This window comes from Perissodus microlepis, chromosome 14 (genome assembly GCF_051167445.1).
Source record: "Perissodus microlepis isolate ML-2025 ecotype Zambia chromosome 14, ASM5116744v1, whole genome shotgun sequence".
Lineage (NCBI taxonomy): Eukaryota > Metazoa > Chordata > Actinopteri > Cichliformes > Cichlidae > Perissodus > Perissodus microlepis.
The window spans coordinates 18,644,392-18,666,077 of NC_140474.1; the positions used below are offsets into that span (position 1 = coordinate 18,644,392).

The window sequence follows — 21,686 nt, forward strand, 5'->3', positions numbered from 1 at the left end:
CCTGTTGAATGAATGAGGAAGTCATCATCATTAGAGTCTTTCTTTGTTTTTTTCTAATCAGTCTTGCTGTGACTCATCCATCCTTCCCTCCATTTGGCATTTTCGGGGGGCAAAATCTGGGGTCTCTCTCTCGACAAGTCATCGGTCTATCACATGGGTTGTCTTGCTGCTTTTACAGCTGAACTTACTTTTTTCCACATGGATTTAATCCCATTGCATTACATACTGTGAAGTGCACAGCTGCTTATTTTGATTATTGTGTTACTTCATTACTAGGTGTTGTATACTGTTTACAGTCACACTGCCTTTAAAAGAGGTGACAGCAGCAAACAGAGAAAGAGCTGAGGAGGCAGCTAAAGTAAAGGCTTCCTCACAAAGATGCTTTCAAAGCAGTAACAGGCCAACAGCTGAATCATTATCACTGAAATGTCTAAGAGGCATTTCTTAAATATTTAATGTCCACTGGGCATGCTTAAAACCAAGCTTTTGCATGTTTTGTTACATGTGCTAAAAATGAAAAGGAAGTAATGGCGTTTGGTCACATAAAGGTTAAGGGATCCGTGAAAGTTATAGGACGATCGTAACAAAAGCGGCTTGGAGAAAATTTGATGCTACAGTAAACTTAGAAGATAGCTGCTCCCTAATAGAAATTAATGAGGTTCAAAACACTTTGCTCTAATAGTGCTGTAGAGATTATTCATATCAAGCTGATTTATGACTCATTAGGAGTGGGCTGCTGCCATCTTCATGTTTTCCTCCACAGTCTTTGACATAGTCACTTCTCTTATTGTAGCTCTCCTTTCTCTTCTCTCTTTGTTCAGCCTGCTTGTTTTTCTCTTGCCTCCACACCTCAATAAGATCATTGTCATCTGTTTCTTCCTTTGTTGCGATCCACTTGCAGACTAGCAGGTCTGCTGAAGAGTGGAACAAAGCACAGATTCATGGCAGATACAAGATGATGACCACAACCACCCTCTTACCACCATTACCACCATTTTCTTTAAAAAAAAAAAAAGAAAAGAAGAAGAAAAGAAGAAGAAGCAGCTATTGCTTAGTGACAGCATTGTTAATAGTTTCAGCATCATTAAAATGGTCAGCATCGTGCCCATGGTGTCATAAAACGGGGCGTGTGGAAAACAGAGAGTGCAGGACTCAGCAGACACAACATAACTTAAAATCATTGCTTTTATCGTGCAGGCAAAAGAATAACAGAAGCAGAATAGTAACAAACTAACTAACCAGAGTACCATAAACTATACACACCACGATGGGGGATGTGACACAATACAGAGAGAGGAGATTGGGGTAGAGTGGAAACGCCTGGGAACGCATCTGAATAGAATCTACCTGAAATGACACAGGAACTAGAACTGACACTTGACAGATGCAAGATGGGACTATCAAAATAAAACACTAAGTAACACCCAGGCTAAGACATGTGAATTTGACAAGATAGAGAACACAGACGGCCATGTAGACAGAATGCAGACAGACCAAAAAAGACGCAGGACATCACTGGGGAGACCAAAGGTAAACAAACAATGAAACGAGACTAGGACAGACTGGAAATGAAAGCAGAACTAAAAATAAAACAAGAAAAAGTAACACTAGAAAATAAAATACTCAAGAATTAGAACATAAACGATCTTGTACCTTTAATGAAATAAATAACAAGTCCAGAAAAAATCTCGAAATACTGGGTTAAGGACCCAGGACCATGATACCTGTCAGGCTGAGATGTGATGCTGAAGCTGTAAGTGGAGAAAATAGAAGGACGTTTGTGTCCTTAGATGTTGTAATAAGTGATTCATCCTATTTATTGTGCTCTTAATGGCCGTGCCGAGTGCGCATTGTGTTCGTCACACACACATACACAAATAAAAACAACACAAAAGAGGACGAGAACAACTTCCATTATGTTCCATCGCACTTCATTTCATTGTGCCTGTTTTCCAATCTCACTGTGATAGTACATTTCTAAAATAGCAATAATACGCTCAATGCTTGTGTTTTTTTTCATGTACTTTTTGAAGTATGCTGCCATTTCACAAAGCCGACCTGTGAGGACGTGGAAATGAAAATGTTTATTTACACATCACGGTCAAAGTCGTTTCCATTTAAGTCCAACAGTATTAATTATTTATGTTTATAGTCTCAGATCACAGCAGCAGGCTCTCGTAGCTGGCTTGATTTATTTAATTTTTTTTAAAATACTATGAACTCAGGTAGATGAAGACACCAGCAGCTTTTTCACACTGCCTTCTTATTTTAAATAGTTTTGTCACCAGCATGTTTTATCACACATATCTAGTCTGCAATAAATAATAAAATGTAATATTGGGTTAATAGTCTGATACTAAAAAATGAAAACAAAATTATAAGGAAAAGACCCAAAACATCTCTGTAGCTTACACACACTGACCTGCAAGATAAGTTGGATAGGTGCATAATTGTTCATATTATTATTATTATATTCATTCATCCACTTCATTAGGTACACCTTTCTACTACCCAGTCTCACCCCATTTGTCCTTTAAAATGCATTAATTCTTTAGGGGTAGATGCAGCAAGGTGCACCTAACAAAGTGGCTGGTGAGTAAATTTTCATATATTTCAATATGAGACTTATAAAAGAATAGACTGAGAAAATAGGTCATACTTTTTTCACTGATATTTGAGGAAAGGTGCATCAGTGTTATCCATCTTAATTCCTGGCTTGTTTCACTCTGGATTCTTTAAGTCTGCAGAATCTGCCGAACACATCCTTGATCCTTTCATGGCAATCACAATATCGGCAAGGCCTTGTGGTTTCTGTGAGTTTCTCCTCACTGTCAGCTAAGTAAATACATTAAGTCCACATTGACGAAGCAAGAATGTGACTGGTTTCACCAGGAAGAACATCTCAAAAAAGTCTCACGGCAATAAAATCGCTACTTTAACAACTTTCTGGTTAAATTCAGAGTAAAACATAATGCAGAGAAGTGTATCCAGGCAAGCATGTAATTGACACTGTATCCTTTGATTTTATTCCAAAAGACGGTCATATGATCATTTGGCTAGATTGTCCATCCCTAGTTGGCACATGAAACCCCAAAGGGAGCTGTAGATGATAAGTGCTTTTCATTTATAACTCGTTTAATTTATTAAAAGTGAAATAACTTCTAAATATGTATTTTGGTGATAGCTCTTGAACCACAGGCACATGTGAAGCAAGACAGATGATAAAGATAATTGTGGTAGAGTCAGTAATATTTGGTATGTATGTACAGGTGGTATGTTCATGTTCATGGGTGTGAGAATGCACAGTGTATATGTGTGTACTCTCCTAATTATCTAAAAATAATATCCAAACATCATCTGTACCACTTTTTGTTAACCCTCAGCCGTAAAAAGCTGATGGGGTATTTCTAAATTGAGAGCATTTGTGCATCTACTAAAAATCTCAAATGATTTGAAATCTCGGTGATCTCGACCTCAAGGTTATGGTCGCAGGTCAGGTTTTTTGAAAAACCAGTAAATGAAACGACCCAAGAAGGAAGTCAGCTAGGACTTGAACAGTCATACATTGGTGCATTTACTAAATGAAACCTCGAGGTCAGAGGTCAACTTGTGATGATTACATTCATTTTTAATCAAACATAAGCTGAGGGCAGTTTTTACTGACTGCATGTGTTTGATATGCTGCACTGGCAGCTTTATGTTTTTGAACTCTTCATCCATCCTGTTCCCTTGAACACCTCGAGGGAATTTTTTTTTATCAAATTTGGTAAAAACATTCACTCAAGCCTCAAAGACCAAGGTCACAAATCATATTTTTGGCGATAACTCAAGAACTTAATTATGACAATATTACACACAGATGTAAAATATGATAAAACGATGAAGCAATAACATTTTATCTCCAAACGTTGAAAAGTCAACAACTGAGGCCTGATAATACTGGCAGAGGCATACAACCATGAGTGAATTAGCAACAGCTTTTTTATGGCGATGGCCTTAGATTCTGGTGATCTTTAGTTATCCTGTGCAGGCAGATCGTTTCACCCACTGATGATACTTGAAATTATGCAAAAACGAAAGCAAAGTTCAAATGTGTCGCTAACCTAGAACGTAATCTAAAACTGTGTCTCTCGAATGGGAACATTTAATATGTCTTTTGATCAAAAGAACATCTAATCTGTCTAAATTGCTGTCAAGAGTTTTCAGTTTGGTTATGCGCATAATTGCACGGTGGAGCAAGTGAAAGTTAATCAGAGGGCTTGCAGTTTCGTGTCAAGTGAAAAGCAGTTGCTGAGGGTAATGCTGATTGGGAATTAGCTTCTACAAGGGTGCATGATGTGGTGGCCTCGCTGATCACGCAACTTTGCGTATTAGTATTTTAAAGAGGTCTTGTGTCCTGATAAATAAATTTGCATTTCTAGATGTTTTTGCCAAAAAAAGTAAATCCTGGTTAATTGAGGTAACCTGCTGTATTAAGTCACTGCCCACTCGTCTAGACAACAGAGGCAGTGCTGAAACTAGATGGCAACAAGCAAATGAGTTTGGAGCGTCGCTATATAAATATTGTAATAACATGACACGTTAACTGGCTAGTGGACTCTGAGCTGAACATCGAGTTGGGCATTTTTTAAATAGCCTCCCCCTTTCCTCCTCTCACATGGCCACTTGATCCAGGTGGGACTCTCTGCTAGTATAATAAACTATATGACTCAAGCACATTATTGTTACTGTGTTAAAATGTGCTTACGCTGAAGGATCTTTCTAAAGGTTTTTTTAATTTATCGTGCATCTTATGCAGTAAATACATTAACATGCTGGCACAATCATCTCAAATACATAACATACAATTAAGGGCCCTGAATTTCCAGCCAGAGTCCCTCCTCATTACCACCACCCTGCCTCCACAGTGCACCTCTTAGGTGTTTCAGGCATGTGTATCTGGGAGCAGGCCCAGAGGCAGACCCAAAACACATTGGGGAGGTCTCTTGGCTGGCTTCAGAATGGCTTGGATAATGGATGGATGGGTACCTAATACCATTCTTCTCCCTAAGTTTCTAAACCAATAAAAAAAAAACAGATGAAAAAGACAAGCAAATGTCCCCAGTCCTCCCTGTTTCACAAACTGATGCATGTTGCAGAGGGATGATTCTATTTAGAACGAGCATTCATTTAGAAGTCATATTTAAGATACCCGAATGAAACACTGTGTACTTAAATTCAAACATTCATCATTACCTCCACAAAGAGGATCACATGATGGGTTTTGGTTTGCATGTCCGTCCGTTAGCAGGAGCTCGGCCAACCTTAGAAGTGATGTAAAGAAGTTATTCTTTTCCACAGTGAGATTGGCAAATCTGACATTTTTTGCTATATCTTTGTGAATTCTGGGATTCGTTTATATGCATGCTGTGAAGGAATTATCTTGAGCTCTGTTTGAGGTACTGCATGCAGTCTTGGTCTGCTCTTGTTATTACAATTGATTGTAAATGTATGGATTTCTAAAGAAGGCCATGCAAGATTAATTATGCGTGTTTTAACAATGTTTAATGCAATTACTAGCAATAAATGCCATTGTAGTTGTTAATTGTTTAAATTATTGCTCTGGAACTCCACAGTTCCCTCACAAATTGGTTAGTCCGATAAATCGGAGTCGTCCTTAAATTTCCCATTCATTTGGCGTCTGCTCTCTCCCTCTCCTCTTTCTTTCCATTCAGCTCCTTTTGTCTCTTTATTTTGTCCAACCATTCCCTGCTTCTGTCTTCCTCCTCTGCTGACAGTTCATTTGTATCTGGTCCTGACATCCCTGACTAACGACCTGCCAGGCTGCTCCCCTGCCTAATCTGTTTTCCCTGAATCATCATCTCAAGACGCTCATCAACGTCTTCACGCAGCTACCCATCACGAGGGGAGGGTTTGTCATGCCTACTTAAGGATTTGACTGTCTTCACTCTTTGTTTTGACTTTGTTTGGTTTATTCTGTTTCAAGCTGAGGTTATTAATCTAGAGTGAGAAATTAGGGAAGGAAGAAGTGGTACAGATGCTCCTTTCCCCCCCTTATCATCATCATCAAGTAGAATTATTGTACTGCATTCTGGTGAACGCAGCCTGATGTTTCCAGCTATGCAATGTACAATTCAAATGTATCAAAGCAACATGAGTTGTTTCCATCGTGCTTCTCAGCTATCGCTCTTTGTTTGCTAATCTGCATTACTTATAAATGGCAACAGTCCATGTACCTGTAAGTTCTATTTGGAGATTAGAAATGTGAAAGAGTGGCCATTCATTGACTATTCATTAGCGCTAATGATAGTCGCAGGATGCTGCCTGATGTACAAGGGTCTTTTTTCTTCTTCTTTGTTCATCTTTGTCTCTTTATTCAAAGCCATAACAATTTAGATATTACCACCTCAAAATAGCTTCTGAAACATGCTGCTCACTGGATTAATGTTGCTCTGTGATTTCAGAGACTCTGGTCCTGGATAATGTAGTGTTTAATCTAGGAACACAAATTCCCTTTAGTTGATGGTGAATTAGACACACAGGTGATGAGGTGGAAAAGGCACATGGGCATCACTCAGAGTGTATCAAAAATTGATTCCTTTACGCGATAAAGCTCTCCGTGCCAGTTTATTTTCCACACTCCCCATTAAGTCCACTTAATACCAGCTGTTAATATCCTGAGCCTTAATTGTCAGATCTAATAGAAATCTTGGCCCTTGGGTCACAGTGAGTGGAGAGATTAAAAGAAAAACATGATTCATGGAAAGGGTGGGAAACCGTAGAGCTCCGCGGGGCTTTCACGGCTTCTCTCTGTGAAAAAGACGACTTTGTGGTTCATGGATCGCGAGTGGCCGGCATCATGCAGCTCCTTCAGCTTGCACGTAATGGAGCACGCACGCACACAGCTCATGCACGTGCACATTACAATCTGATCGGCGCATGCACGCAGACGGTCAAAACAACCAAGAAGTGCACGAATCCACTTAGGCGCACACATTTTCCGACACACACACGTAGCCCGCAGCCCCAGCCCCGCTCCATGGCTTCCATCTGGGTGATTTGTGTCCCGCGATCCAGGCTACTCTGCACGATTGAATAAATCACATCAGGTTGGGAGTGACTCATCGCATGTTGACGGGACGCCTAATGTCATTTGAAGGTTAGGTGAGCACGAGATTGGGCCTAGCAGCGCCTCCTCTGACACACTTTCACGTTGCGATGTTGTTTTGAGTCTTGATGCAAGCGTGCTATCTCTCTATCTGTCTTTTTTCTTTGTTACACACACACACACCCACACACACTCTCATCCACGCAAAACAATCCAAAAACACACTTTGACACACTGTGCCGGCTGACATATTATCCTTCTGTGCAAAACGGGGGCCATCAGTTCAACCCCCCACCCCACCCCCTACATATACCCCCTCAGCCTGTTTGTTTTGTTCTTCATGTTCCATTTCCCCTCCGCATACCCGTGATCCCTCTTGTCACTGTAGTCATTGTCATGCATCCATGCCTGAAAAGCTGCCAACGCACTTCCTGCCTGTCACACACGCACACACAAGCGCACAGTTGCGCGCACATGAATGATAAAATTCAAATAAATAAACTCATGAACACGCTCACCCGCCCGACATCCCCGTCCCTCATACATACATACAGCTGTAACATCTTGGCCTGCTTATCTACCTGCCTGTCTGTCTGCCTCGAGGAAGTAAGATGTGTAATTTCTGTCATAAACCAACAGCAGTGATAAAACAAACTGGCTGCGTTTCCACACTCGGATCCAATACAGGCAAATACACTTACAGCAATCCAAAGCTTTCCTTCCCATTCTCCATCCATATGTGTTAAAGAGCTAATTGTCAGGTTTGTATGGAAGGGTGATGATGGGTGTGAGGTTTTACTTCTGAGGCATGGCCCATGCTGTTATTCACTAGTTAATCCCTTTTCTTACCCAGACACTGACGTGCTCTCTGCCATTTGTTCTTGGCCAGTTGGGGTTCTGGGCTCGACATGCTCCATGCCTCTAATTATTCCTCCCAATGCTGTCAAACGATAAAATGCTCCGTGACTGAATGTGCCACTAAAGCGCAGATGAAATGTAACGCCCGCCTTCCCAGCTGCGCAAACATAATTTCGTAAATTTCCCTTTCTTATTCCAAATATCGTCTGCTTTTTGTGCAGTTCGCTTGAATAAAGAGTGATAGATAATAGTTGCCGTCTGTCCGTATAATTTCACCTCTTTTCTTTCTGCCAAAAACACGCATCCTGCATCCTTTCTCTCTCTCGATCTGTGTCTTTCCCTCTGAGTGTCTCTCGCTGTGTCCTGCTCTCTGGGCGTGTCTGGCCTTGATAACAAACAAAAAAATATTGTCTAGGTAATACAGAATTCAATTTCACAAGTTTATTCTTCTGTTTAAATTTCTTGTCCCGTATCTGTGAATGCGAATGAATGGAGGAAGCAATCCTATAAAAACATTAATAAATAAATAAAACACTTCACATCAACCTCACCCTCCATCTCCTGTGTGCACTGTGGTACAGAAGATTTATAAACCCAAAATAAGTCTTGTCAGTCAAACTGCTTTAGAGAGCAGCCACTGTGACTGTGAAAATGATTGGGATTTAATTAATTCCCCTCCACGGCTTATGTAAAGTTCATATTTTCCTGTTTAGACACAGAGTTTGAGAATCAATCAGCTGAGTAATAGAAAAGGTAATAAGCTAGGTGGACGGTGACATCAGAGAGCGGCAACCAGCCAGAATATAAACTATGTCATTATTATGTCAAAAACAAGTATGTGTCACCAAATATTGTTGACCTGCTACTTGTTTGCAGCAGAAAGATGACATCTAAACTTTGCTTACAATTGCATTTATTGACTTAGTGCTGGAGGAGGTAGCATAAATACTCTCCATAAACAAATGTAATCCCCCGGGCTGAAGGGGGAATTGTTTAGTGGCTGTAACTGATGCACTCCTAACGTAGACATTCATCCTAATGTTTATAAATTGGCCATTTTATAATATTCCTGGGATCGGGTTGACCTCGTGAAGGTGGAAAGGTGGTATTGTTTGTTTCTTAGCTAGTTTGGTTTCAGATGTAAGCTTACTGGGAGAATATACATCAGACTGTAGGACAGAGATTGATTTGCAGTTAGGTACATATGTGTTTGGACACCACCACAGTGGATTTTAATCAAGTGCAGACTTTTAGCTTTATTCTAGTGGTTCAACAAATTAACTGTATAATATTTAAGAATTATAAACATTTTTATATACAGTCCACTATTTTCAGAGGCTCAAAAATAAACAGAATATGACTGAGAAAGAGCTGTAGTGCTCAGGTGAGGACTAAAAATAGGATCTGGAAACTTCTATTTGGTAACAAATCAGTTAAGAACAAGGAGGCAGGGGTGTCACTATCCAGCTCTGGATTGGCTGATGTGGTAAACGGGGTCATCTACAAATTGGAAGGTTGGTGAGTCCGTTCTTAGCTCCTGCTTAGTATCTTTAGAAGTTGCACCTGGCGCACCCGTTGGATTGTGAATGTTGGGTAAAAGTGCTTAGATACAGCAGACAGTGTGTGCGATATGGAGAATGAGACTTGAGGTTTCATTCTTTTAGCACTGCGAGTGGTAAAAGTGAGTAAAAGGCACTTTATACGTACCAGTTCATCATTTTACCATTTAGAATCAAGAGAGGCCTTCAGGAAACACAGAGGGTTTACAACATAATGCTCCGACTGGTTACACTGAAGGGCAGGAAGACCAGATCAGACTTTGTCAGAAAAAACTCTTTGGACAGATGAAACCGAGATGAACTTGTACCAGCACGATGGGAAGGGAAAAGTATGGAGAAGGAGAGAACGAGCTTGTGATCTGAAGCATACCACATCATCTGTCAAACATGATGGAAGCAGTTTTACGGCACGGGCATGTATGGCTGCCAGTGGAAATAAGTCACTAGTGTTTACTGATGATGTCACCGCAAGAAGAAGCAGCAGAATAAATTGTGAAGTGTGCAGGAATATACTTCCTGCTCAGATTCAGTCAAATGCTGCAAAAATATTAGGACAGACTCTCACAAGGCACATGGATAAAGACCCAAAGTGGCAAAAAGCCACTCAAGGCAAAAAAAAATGAATATTCATCAATGAACAAGTCAGTCACCTGATCTAAACCCCACAGAGCATGCTGTTATGTTGTTAAATCCAAGACTGAAGGTAGGAAGACACCAAAAAAGCAGCAACTGAATGTAGCTGGCAGAGCTCCTCAAGGGAAAAAAATACAGCATTTGGAGACGTTCATGGGTTCTAGACTTCAGCCAGTCATTGCAAAGGATTTTCATCCAATTATTAAAAATAATCCTTATGTTTAAAGTGATTAGTTTGTCTAATTACTTTTGAGCCTGGGGCACTGTGTCTGAAAATGTCTGTAATTCCTAAACAGTTAATACAAAATCTTTCTAAAACCCCTTGAATTAAAGCTGAAAGTGAAACAAAAAAGAGTCGGTGTCCAAAACCTTATGGCCCTAACTGCAATTTTAATAAATCAACTAAATCCCAGATAATCTTGATTGCTCTATTAAAAAGCTACTGATGTGGAGTGGCTGTATTTACATTGTTTAAGTTGCCTAGAAAGAAAGGAGCAACAGCAGAAAACCTAGTAAACAGTTTCTTCATTATCAGCAATCTCCATGACTTTATAAACCAAAAGTGCCCAGTCTGGGAAATCATAGGCTCACAGCCATTATACACATTTCACATGTCAGCTGCAGACAGCTAGATACTTTAATAAGTGTGCACCCTTTCCTCTTTTGGGTTTGATTTAGATGATATTTTATTAAGACCGCCATCCATACCCTGAGTGGCTGGTCTCGTTCATTCTGTGCAGTCTCTCAGCACCATTAGCTATCCAATAACATCATTAATAAGGGAGTCAAAAGGCTCGACCATTCTGTGCTTTGAATTTTAGAGACGAAAATGTATTATGGGTGAGAAGTGTGAGCCAGCTCAATAAAATGAGATTTAAATGCATTTTATTGTTTTAAAAAGGGAGAACAATACTCCTTGAATTTCCTTGAAGTCATCATCCGCTGTTGAAGTAATAATATCAACCTGCATCAGGGCCCAGGGAACCTTACTATGCATTCATCTTATATTGCAGTTTTTTTTATCCAGTTTTAGGAGTTGCAGGCAATCTTCTGTTTCATTAAACAGCCATTTTTCCATTTTTTACGTGAAAACAAACACAAAAAACAGGAAATTTTGATGGGTTGATTTTTGCAGACCTCTCTGACATGGCGACTGAGTAAATTGCCTCATTCGCACTTGCAATCAGTTCATTAAAGTTCATTGCACAGACGATTAATAATCTGGGTCTTATTCATGTCTTAATCATTTATTTATTGCCACAGAAGACAATCGACTTTATTAAAATATCATCTTTCGCAAGTTCCATTTAACTGTGGCAAATAAGCAATTGGAAAATGCCTCTAAGGGTTTACAGTTATGATGCATTATTGCTGGCTTTGTAGGGTGTGATGGAACCAGGAGAACAGACATCTACTGTGCCAAAGACACCTTTTATATGAATTACTGTGCTACAAAAATCAAGTAAAATCAAGTCTGTTTGATTCCACTCAGATTAGCATACCACCGGGTAGCTATTTTAAGTCTAAAATATGGCCATTGGAGGACAGATTAGATACCTAGTTAGTCATCCCTTCGCTAATCACCTCTTCACAGAGGGGGAATGATCTCTTTTAAGTCTTGTGCTCTGACTTTTCCATTGTCTCACATAAAGCGAGGGGAATGACAAATGCATTCACATGCATATCAGCATTCGTGAATGGCATTCATTAATCATTTATGTCTAATTTTAAGGATTAACAGGTCGGGGCGTGAGGTCTGTTCACATTCAAGTCATTATAATTTTATTGAGACTCCGGGAGAACTGATTGAAAACATTTAGACGTTTAGAAAGCTTCACATTAATGGAAAAAAATGGAGTTGGTTGAAAAGTGTTCGACTGCAGAGATTGGGAAGCGTCAATGCGAGAGACTACCGGCAACCTGAAGTGTTTAATATGTAAGTCAGACCTCTAAGCCTTATTACTCTAAACATAACTTTTTAACAGTATTAAAACACACCCTGAGAAGGCTTGCTTACCATAAAATTATTAGACTTGAAGTGCCCCAGTCTCCTTTTATCTTTAGAGATTAGCCAGACGGTACAGGCGTGTTTGTTAAATGAAAGTAAACAATTTAGTGTAGTGTTCCACTTTCCAGACTCGGGCCTTGGTATGTGTAGGGAGTTATGGTGTATTGATTACTCTGCGCCTGCCCTATTACCGCCAACTCTCCCTGTGAGCCCCATGTCTGGATGACTCAGTGTTGACAAATGTATTACAGCCTATTATCTTTCAAATCCCAGAGCTTGCATTACAGCCTACCAAGGGGTCTGATTTGGAAAGTTGAAATTGCTTGCTGACTTCATACCTGACTTCCTCTCTGTGCTCCATAACTTTCTTTTTTTTGCTGTCCTCCATCACTCCCATAATCCCTCCCTTTACCTTTCACAACATTTTATGTGAAATTTGTCAAAGATCTTACGTGTCCACTTAGTTAGGAGCTCCTCTCTTAAATTATCACCATCTATGTGTTCTCCCAAGACTTTTGTGCACTTTTGTCGCTGTTTAACATAAAAAGGTCTTGACAGTTAAGAGTTAAAGGAACTTGTCTTTATTTTTATCATTATTTTTAACTTTTTTTTGTTAATTGTTTTTTTCTTTTTAGCTGTAAATCAACAGCAGACAGGCCAACATGTTATTGGAAAGATACTATGTTTTACTTATACTCATATGATTGTTTTTAATTAAAACCTAATAAGTGTGCATTTGCTTGTGTTTCTCAACCCATGCGTCTTTCTGCATTTCTGCAAGTTCTGCCAATGATTTTGCTTTGTACCCCATTTAGCGCCTGCCAGAAAGTCATTAGTGATGTGCAGAGCAAACATGTCCAGCTCTTTGCTGTTTGTCTGATGGCGCTTTTATTTTGATGAAACACATAGCTGTTATTGTGACAAAGAAACTAAATGCTGTCGAGCTTAACTGATCTTTGACCTGATCACATCCAGTTGTTTATCTGTCTACAATGCTGTCTTAAAGGCAGGTATTTTTTTATTAGTTTGTTTTTCTGTAAAATTATAAAAGTATAAACCTCTTATAGAGTGCCGCTGTGGTGTGGTGGTCAGCACAAAAGGAGCTCTCTGTGGAGTTTGAATATGTGGGTCATCTCCAGGTGCTCTTGCTTCCTTCCACATTAGCTTCATTGATGTTTCTGCTGATTGAATGTGAACCTGAATGGTTGTCTGTCACTCTGTGCTAGCTCTGAGATGTCCAGGGTCTACCCCACCTTTTCCCGTAAAGCTGTTGGGGTAGGCTCCGGCCCCCACCCCGAGAACCTTGAATAGGCAGTTAAAATTGCCTGGATGGATGCGAACACTTATACGTTATTAATCTTAGCATTATGTGCTTTAGAAGATGCACCTAAAAGTGACTCTTCTAAGGAGATGGTAATCTTAAGATCCTGTGCTAGAGCTGATTTGGGAATTTAACTCATTTTATCTGTATTGCTATCGCAGTATGAATATGACTTCCTAAACCAGATGGCTTTCATTTCAGTTTGAGCTGTTTGTAATGCCTGTGTATACTGTATGCTTAACAGCTTAACAGCATTCCCATCAGCCTGCTGATCCAATTAAATTGGTTGCAGATTTGGCAGCGTGTTTGTTTTTTTTTTTGTTTTTGTTTTTTTTGACTGAGCCGAGAGTAGCGCAAAGAATTTATAGGAAGATGCTCACGCTCTAAATTACAATGAGAAAGCTGAAGAAAAGCTCCCCAAACACAGTAAACCAAGGAAATAAAAGCAGTTTCACACAGAATCTGCACTGATGGCCACTGAGGACAGAAAGCAGCTACAGGGGATTACTAATATTTCTTGCATTGAAGCCAGAGAGCGCCATGCAATATAATGAAGCAGAAAATTAGATATAAAACAGAAACAGAATGCTTATGCAAAAGCAAATGTGAACTTGGCAGAAAAATCTCCCGCTTTATGGCACAAAAGATCACAGGGAGCCCCCGTCACCATCAATTCAGCCACTATAGCGCTGAGCTATAGCAGATTAAATATGGTTAAATATCGTTTTGTCTAGAGAGCAGAAAATTCTGTGTGTTGGTTACAGTGAGCTAAAGCAAATCTCAACATAAAGTGTTAGATGTCATTCGTAACCATTTAGCCATACCAGCATTTTTTTAAAAGTGTGCTCCTGTCCTGCCATGAATCTTCTAACGCATAGTGGAACATCTGGTCCCAAAGCTGAGGGTTGCTTGGGCTTGATGGCAAACACTCAGGTGATCAATGTGAAACACTCCAGGCCTCGCTGATATGAGCAGAGCTTAGATGGAGTCTCATCTCCATTATCTGCTGCTCTCCTCCTGTCCCCCCCCCCCCTTTCCTGGGCCAGTAATTCAGCCACTCACTGCCGAGTCTCCAGCACTTTGGAGGTGAAACTCTGCAATTAAAAGAAACGTTCATAAGTAATTTGAAGGGATTATTTTTAAAACTTTATAGGGTTTGTTTTGTTTCATTTTATGTGCTTTTTGTTCCTTTAGAAATTCTGCTGGGGTTCAAATGAATTCGATTACCGAGAAGAGATAGACTGTTTCACATTCTAAACATATGCTGGTGCCTGCAATATTCATGGTGTTTTTGGCCTCCGCCAGTCCAAGAATTATTCAGGGCATAAGGTCTCTGGCTCACAAATAAGCTGTTACTGTTGCAGGTCAGACATAATTCTATGAATAATGGAATAAAATTGCCCATTTGTTTTCAACACTTTGCAGGAATGCTGCCAGATTGTTTTGATGTATGCAGCTATTAGAAGCTTTGAAACAAAGCTCATGTATCAACCCCAGCTTTCTACACCAAGATATATGGTATGTTAATTTCATGGTCATCTCACAGTGAATTAAACTAGGTGGCTGCTAGAAATGATGTAAGTGACATGTTAGCGCCCCGTGCAAGAGAAATGACTTGGATCCAGTCCATCCGCATTCAGTGAGCAACGTTGTCACCGCAACTAGTGAGTAATTGGAAGAGCTACAATTACAGTTTTCATGTCCACCCCTGCAGCAGCACCAGTATTTCGTGAACAAATAATTCAGTAAATCAATTATCCAATTTTGCTATTACATTTCAGGTGCATAACGAGTCCGTATTCATGACATGCATCATTCGATCACGACGCCTCTCGCCTCCTCCTCTCCGCCTGTCCCGCTCTCACTGAGAACACCGTAATTAAGCAGGAGGCTTTAGAGCTCAGCCTAAATTTACATGGTAACTGATACGAGTGTGACTTACTGCCAAAAACACCACATGAAGAGTCCAGCTTATAGAGAATAATCAGTACGCCACTAGAAATGGATTTTATCACAGAGCGACGACCAGACTCAGGCCTAAAGGTTTGAGCATGTTGTAGCCTTTGCCCAGAGTGACAGGAGGGAAGTCATTAATTAGCACTTTATCATTAGGAAAATCAATATGCAATTTGCAGGAATGTTACTCAATCATAGCCTACTGGAGTCTGTTTTCTCTTTCACAGCGATACCACGCTGGATAAGAGGTGGAGAGGACTTGTCTTTCTTTTTTTAAAAATTGTCAGAGATGATTATCACTGCTGACAGCTCTGACTTCATCTGCGTTTTGCAGAGCAGAAAAAATGAAGCCTTTAGCATCGGAGAAACTTTGGTAAATGCCACATGCCTACTTGAAACTGCACTGATCAACATTTTTAACCAACAGTGTATAAAAAGAGGTCTTTATAAAAGACCCGGAGAGATATATGACACTGCTCCGCAGCTGCCCTCAGACCTCAACTCTTAGTCTGAACTTTTTGGGTCTGTTAAATCATCGGATCAATCATATTTTTTTCCCCCAAACTGGCTTCCTCACCACAAAGCAGAGCAGTCACACTGGAAGCTAGCTTTTGAGCTAGTTAAAAGGCTAAACATACACTCTACTGATCTGGACGGTGTTGCCATAAAGCTGCCTGCTTAACTTATGAGATCAGATCAAGCCTGTTAATGCTTGTGGTGCTGTTTTAAGTTGATGACCTGTCCAGGATGATGACTCATCTATTATTAGTCATATGATTTAATGCAAAATGTACTCAGCTTTCACTCCAGTGGCACATTGTGTGACTTAGTGCAAGTTCATCACGTTAGAAAGTGAAATCATCATTAGAAAAAGTCTTTGAATTGCTGGTCCAATTGCTGGTTGAAGAAGCAATACAATTGAGAAGTTTAAAAAAGCACCCTTCTTCTCAAACTCTCACAGTATTCTTGTTCCAAGGAATGAAAGCCAAAAAATTTGATTTGTTACTGCTCCCTTCACAGACAACGTAAAACCGCCTCTAACCAGACAGAATGAGAAGTGGAATGTCCCAATGCCCACCTGCACAAGAGTACAAGCACATCACAGTCTCTGTCCTGAGAAAGAGACACCTCACAGGTCATAAACCAGTGTCTTTATTCAGCTCTACCCACAAAACACTGGTCTCAACAGTAAAGAGTCAACTTAAGAAGCCAAATCGGAGACTTACTAAGAAGAAGAAAAGATTAAGATGAGTAAATGAATGCAGAAATTAGAGAAAGGAATCGTGGAAATTAGTATCATGAACAGACAAATATGAATTTGAAGTGTTTTGGTCAAAGAGAGAAACATTTGAGAGACATAAAGATGTGAGAAATGTGGTAGTTGGGGAGTATTTTAGTCATTGTATCAGGTAAGAGAGGTAAGAGGCAGACTTGTGTGCCGGCCACAGGGGCCAGCAAGAGGTGTTGCTTGCAGCCAGGTAAGGCAGGTAACTGCTTGGCCCCCAAACCAGTGGGGGGCCCTGAAAGTTGACAAACTACAGGAGCACCAATGTTCAAAGTTTGCATAGGGGGATAGACCTGAGCTCCCTGAGGGAGACCGACCTTATTCTACTAGCACCCATTGCAAATGGTCTGTTTAAACAAAGCTAATGTCAACAAAAAAGCCACTTAATAAAGAGGAGTAGTGAACCTTCTGGGAGCTGAAAAAGAAAGGACAAAAGAGAAGAAGAAAGGGGAAAAATACCCAAGATAGTTTTGAATGGAGAAGAAAATAATGATAAAATATTGTGCTAAATAGCTGGTAAGTGATAATGGTCTCACCTTAAGTGTCAGGGAGAGATATTCAAACAACATAACTTCCACTAGCATCACATGACAGGAAACTTTAATTACCTAGTGCATCCAGCTTTGTTGACCTGATGGAGTCAGAATCAGGGGACTAGCAGTTAGCATAGCTAGCATAGTGGTAGAAGCTGGTAGTTTGAATATTACTACTTGATAACCAGGTAACTCTGTGTTTGTTGTTATTGCCAAATTAAACATAGTCTCTGCCATTTCAAGAATAATGTTACCTGTTGCTGTCAGATAATTTATAGCATAATGGTGATGAACACAATAGCATAAGCATGACTGAGCAGGAGAAGGACCCTGATTTTGTTTGGGCCTAAGCAAGTCAGATTTTGAGAAGTAACAAAGTCATTCTTCAGGTTGTGCAGCTAGTTTTAAAGGATGACCTCACTCAAAAACTACAAAAAAACTGGAAATATGTCAAGGATAGAGTGTGAGAGCGTGCTGTGTGTGTATGGTTGTAATTCATTACCAGTTCATTGATGTGGTTTAAAGTCGATTGTCTGTGCTTGAATTTGTTGTTAATGAAATAGCAAAGTGAGCTGAGCCAAATACCCCCTTGTCAAGGTTGGTTGCCCCTCCAGTCCATATGCTTTGGCACAGTCTCTGATAAGTGAGATCAAAAACAAGAAAGGCTATCAGTCTGCTTTCTAGTGCAGTACCATACCCTGTGCATGCTGCTTGACTGGAGCAATTTTCCCTCTGCAAAAAAAAGTAAACATTGGCAGATTACTGCAACAAAATGACGGCTAGTGAGCCAAAGGCATGCAAAGCTAAAATTGCTGCAAATGGATGAAATAAAAATTTGAGAAACAAACAAAAAGAAAGAAAAAACACACGAATGAATTGTTTCTGAACTTACCAATTGTTTCTGAATACCATACCAAGTCATTTGACGCATAAAATTTTGAGTTTTCGTTAACTTTTCTGGTCGACCATGAAGTTTTGAGGTAATATTTCAGGCCAGAAAAACTGTCTCCATTCATAAAGGTGACACAAATAAGGGGGGTAAAAATCCTAATTTTATCCTTCTACAGGATGTGCAGATAGTTTTCTGTTTGATAGCAGATTTGAAACATCAACTTTACTGGTTGCCAGTGTTTCATTGTGATGTTGTGTTGCTCTCAAACAGCCAAAAATTATTTATTTAGACTGTATTTCTGCTTAGTAAGAGTCGAAACATTTAATCTACTTGTGCGACAGTCCTTAAAACTCATTTAATTTATGTAGAATCCGGTGAGTCAGTGAACGTGTGACTGCGATTCATTGTTCTGACTCATTTGCCATTATTGCTGCATTCCTGTCTGCCGCCAGTGACCGGTACTTCTCAACTTCAGCAAACTCCATTAATTTTAATGCCACTTTTAACTTCTTTTAAGAAGTTTTTCAAACAGACAAAATGTTCAGATGACTCCAGCTCATTGAAATGCTGAGACCTTTCTTATTCAGCATATGGAAAAAAAAGTGACAATATTGAAGCAGCACTCATTCCTTAACATTCCCTGCACAGCATGCATACAAAAGTCTCTATATAGCCAAACTTGCATTTGAAAGGCTTATCTAACAACTTCACATTTCTGGTAGAGATATCGGCGTTTCAGTAACACGGTGTTGTACCACGTGTAGCAGAGATGCATCCCAAATCAGCGGAGATCCCTGGTGCCTAAAGAATCGATATAATCTCAGCGTTTCTGTTCCGTTTAGGGAGATGTGATCAATGAGCGAGGACCTGAAGGATGCTGACTGACTTAAAGAAGTTTTTGATTCAATTCCGTATTCACTTATCGGTTTCATACAAGCTTTCATTGCAAAGGAATATGTCTGTGCATGGATGCGGATGGCAGAGAAGGAGGAATAGGATTCTTGACAGGGTGTCCACCTATAAGCACCATCAACCTTCCTGGGATCTCATTATTCGCTGACTTCATTGTTATGAACACTGAGTGGTCACACATTTGGGTATTTTTGTAGGTGTGTGTGTGTGCATGTGTGCATGTATGAATGGTCCAGTTATGTGAAAAGACCAAAAAAGAAAAGAGAGAGGAATCGTTGAAAGCCAAAGGATATGAAAAACCATCTAAAATGATGAAAGAGAAACTGAGAGAATAAAAAAGGAGTTGCACATAAAGGGTAGATAAGACAGGGGCGACTAGATTGGGAGGGTTTTCAGAGGGAAAAGGGTGAGAATTGAGGAGGTGAAGCAACAGTTTTTGGTTGGTTGGCTCGGGTCCCGACTGCTGATTGATCTCCAGGTGACAGCCGGTGTCAGGGGCCCTCGGCCAGGCTGTCATTCCCTTGCACTCTTACACCCTCGCACTCCCACCTCTCATCTTCGCTCTGTCGCTCTCTCTCTCCCGCCAGTGCATTTTAAGCTCTCACTTGTGCCAACTAATCTCTCACCTTCTTCCCTCTCCATTGATTCAACCTCTAGCTCTCTCACTCTTTTTCTCTCTCTCTTTGCTCCTCATCATCATTCTGTTCGGCCGGCTTTTTCACCCCCTCGGTGGTGACAGTTGGTTTCTCTACTGCTCTCCTCTACCCTCCAGCTCTGCCTTTTTTGTTCTCCCACTGCTGGGAACCAAATGCTAAGCACTGCCCATTTCACACCAACTATTTGCCATGCAAGATGTGCTCGCGTGCAGGGCTTTAGTGTGTGCTTGTGCGTCCCCGTAACACGTATCCAAAAACATGTGTTATGGGGAGAAAATCCATAATATAAATCAATAACGGCTCGGGGTTACGTTAGGCCTTCGGAAATATAAATGCAAGCCTGTGTAATGTCCTCTGAAGTCATGGGATCACAATTCCCCGTGTGTCTGTGTGTTTGAATTTGCATGTGCAAAGTGTCAGCGTCTGTGCCCTGAAAGCCCACAAATGCTGCACACCAGTTTTCTTCAGACACTGCCTCGGGATATTTTTGTGACCTTAGTCTTCAGTGACTACGTGTGTGTTTGCTGCTCAATTATAGGGATTTCATTTTCCTGTGTGTGGGCATGCTCATGCGCTCTCCAGTTTGTTTTTGTGCGTGTGTATGCACATGCATGCAATCAGGAACCCTTGAGGGGCATGTTTAATGATAGGCTCGTTTGCACAGCTCTGACTCTAATGATCTATTAAAGTACACTTAACCAGTAATTATATGGACAGTCCCCAAAGGCTTATGAGGCCCCAAAAGGGCCTGCTGAAGATGGAAGAAAAGCTCATGTATTTAATGGAATGCACAGGAATCGATAATGCTGCGGCTTTAAACTTTTTTTTACATTTCTAAAGATATTAATGAATGAATAAATAAAGAATAGGTTCAAAGGAGACTTTTCTCCTGCCATGATTACATGCAATGTTAAACTTGAGACAGGGATTAAGTATTCCTCAGGCTTTGCGGAGGAACATGTAATCCCTGTCTTAGCTCTCCTCTTCTTCCCCTGGACTTTCAGGACTGTATATTTAGTTCCAGCCTTGCAATTAAATCCACTTTTACTGTATGACCATTTTACACTGTATGTATTCAAAAGTCAAATGCAAACTTATGAGAGCCAGGCTAATAATTTCTCTGAGTTAAATGTTTTGAAATTCAATAGATACTAAAGATCAGGCAGTCTCTTTCCTAACAAGATCATTAGACCATTATTCTACTCATTAACAGGATTGTCTCCTGAAGTTCAAGAGCAGCTAGAAGCCCCTTAAACTTCAGTGCTACATCCTCTAATAAGGCGATTTTAAATGTGTTTCACGCTCTGCAACTTGAAAGTCATACTGGGCCAAGATGAATAACAATCTAGTCAGGGTGGAATTAAGCAAATAAAGTGTGCTTGCATAGTGATGGAAATGCAGGACTGTAAACACAAACTGCAGGAGCTGTCTTCAGTTAGTGTGTTAACAAAAGCATTCAACAAACATATAAATCATTACACCTCTTATCAAACACTTCACCGCACACAACAGCCAAACAACGCCCTGCTATCTCCTCTGCTTATGTTATTTCACCGTGTAGTTTTGTAAACAAACATTGAAAAAGCTGTATTTCTTGAAGGAGAAGTCAAACTCTCTAAATATTGTTATAGTCCATATCCATCCACTTCATCAGGTACACCTTGTTGAACCTACTTTTTCCTCAGAATTGTCTTGATTTTTCATGGTATAGATTCAACAAGGTGCTGAAAACATTCGTCAAAGGTTTTGGTCCATATCGACGTGGCAGCAGCACACGACTGCTGCACATTTGTCAGCTGCGCATCCATGAATTTCCAGGTTCTGTTCATCCAAAAGGTGCTCTGTTAGATCAGCTGACTGTGGAGGCTGTTTCAGTAAAGTGAGCTTATTTTCATGTTCGAGAAAGTCGTTTGAGATGATCTGAGCTTTTTAAAGTCATGTTTTTTTGCAGGAAGCAGCCATCAG

General features: G+C 40.3%; 1 protein-coding gene across 6 annotated transcripts in view; it reads left to right on the plus strand.

Annotated features, from left to right (window-relative positions):
• The window catches only part of grik4 (glutamate receptor, ionotropic, kainate 4), a 353,377-nt gene that overhangs the window by 267,366 nt on the left and 64,325 nt on the right, over positions 1-21,686 (plus strand). The window lies entirely within an intron of this gene.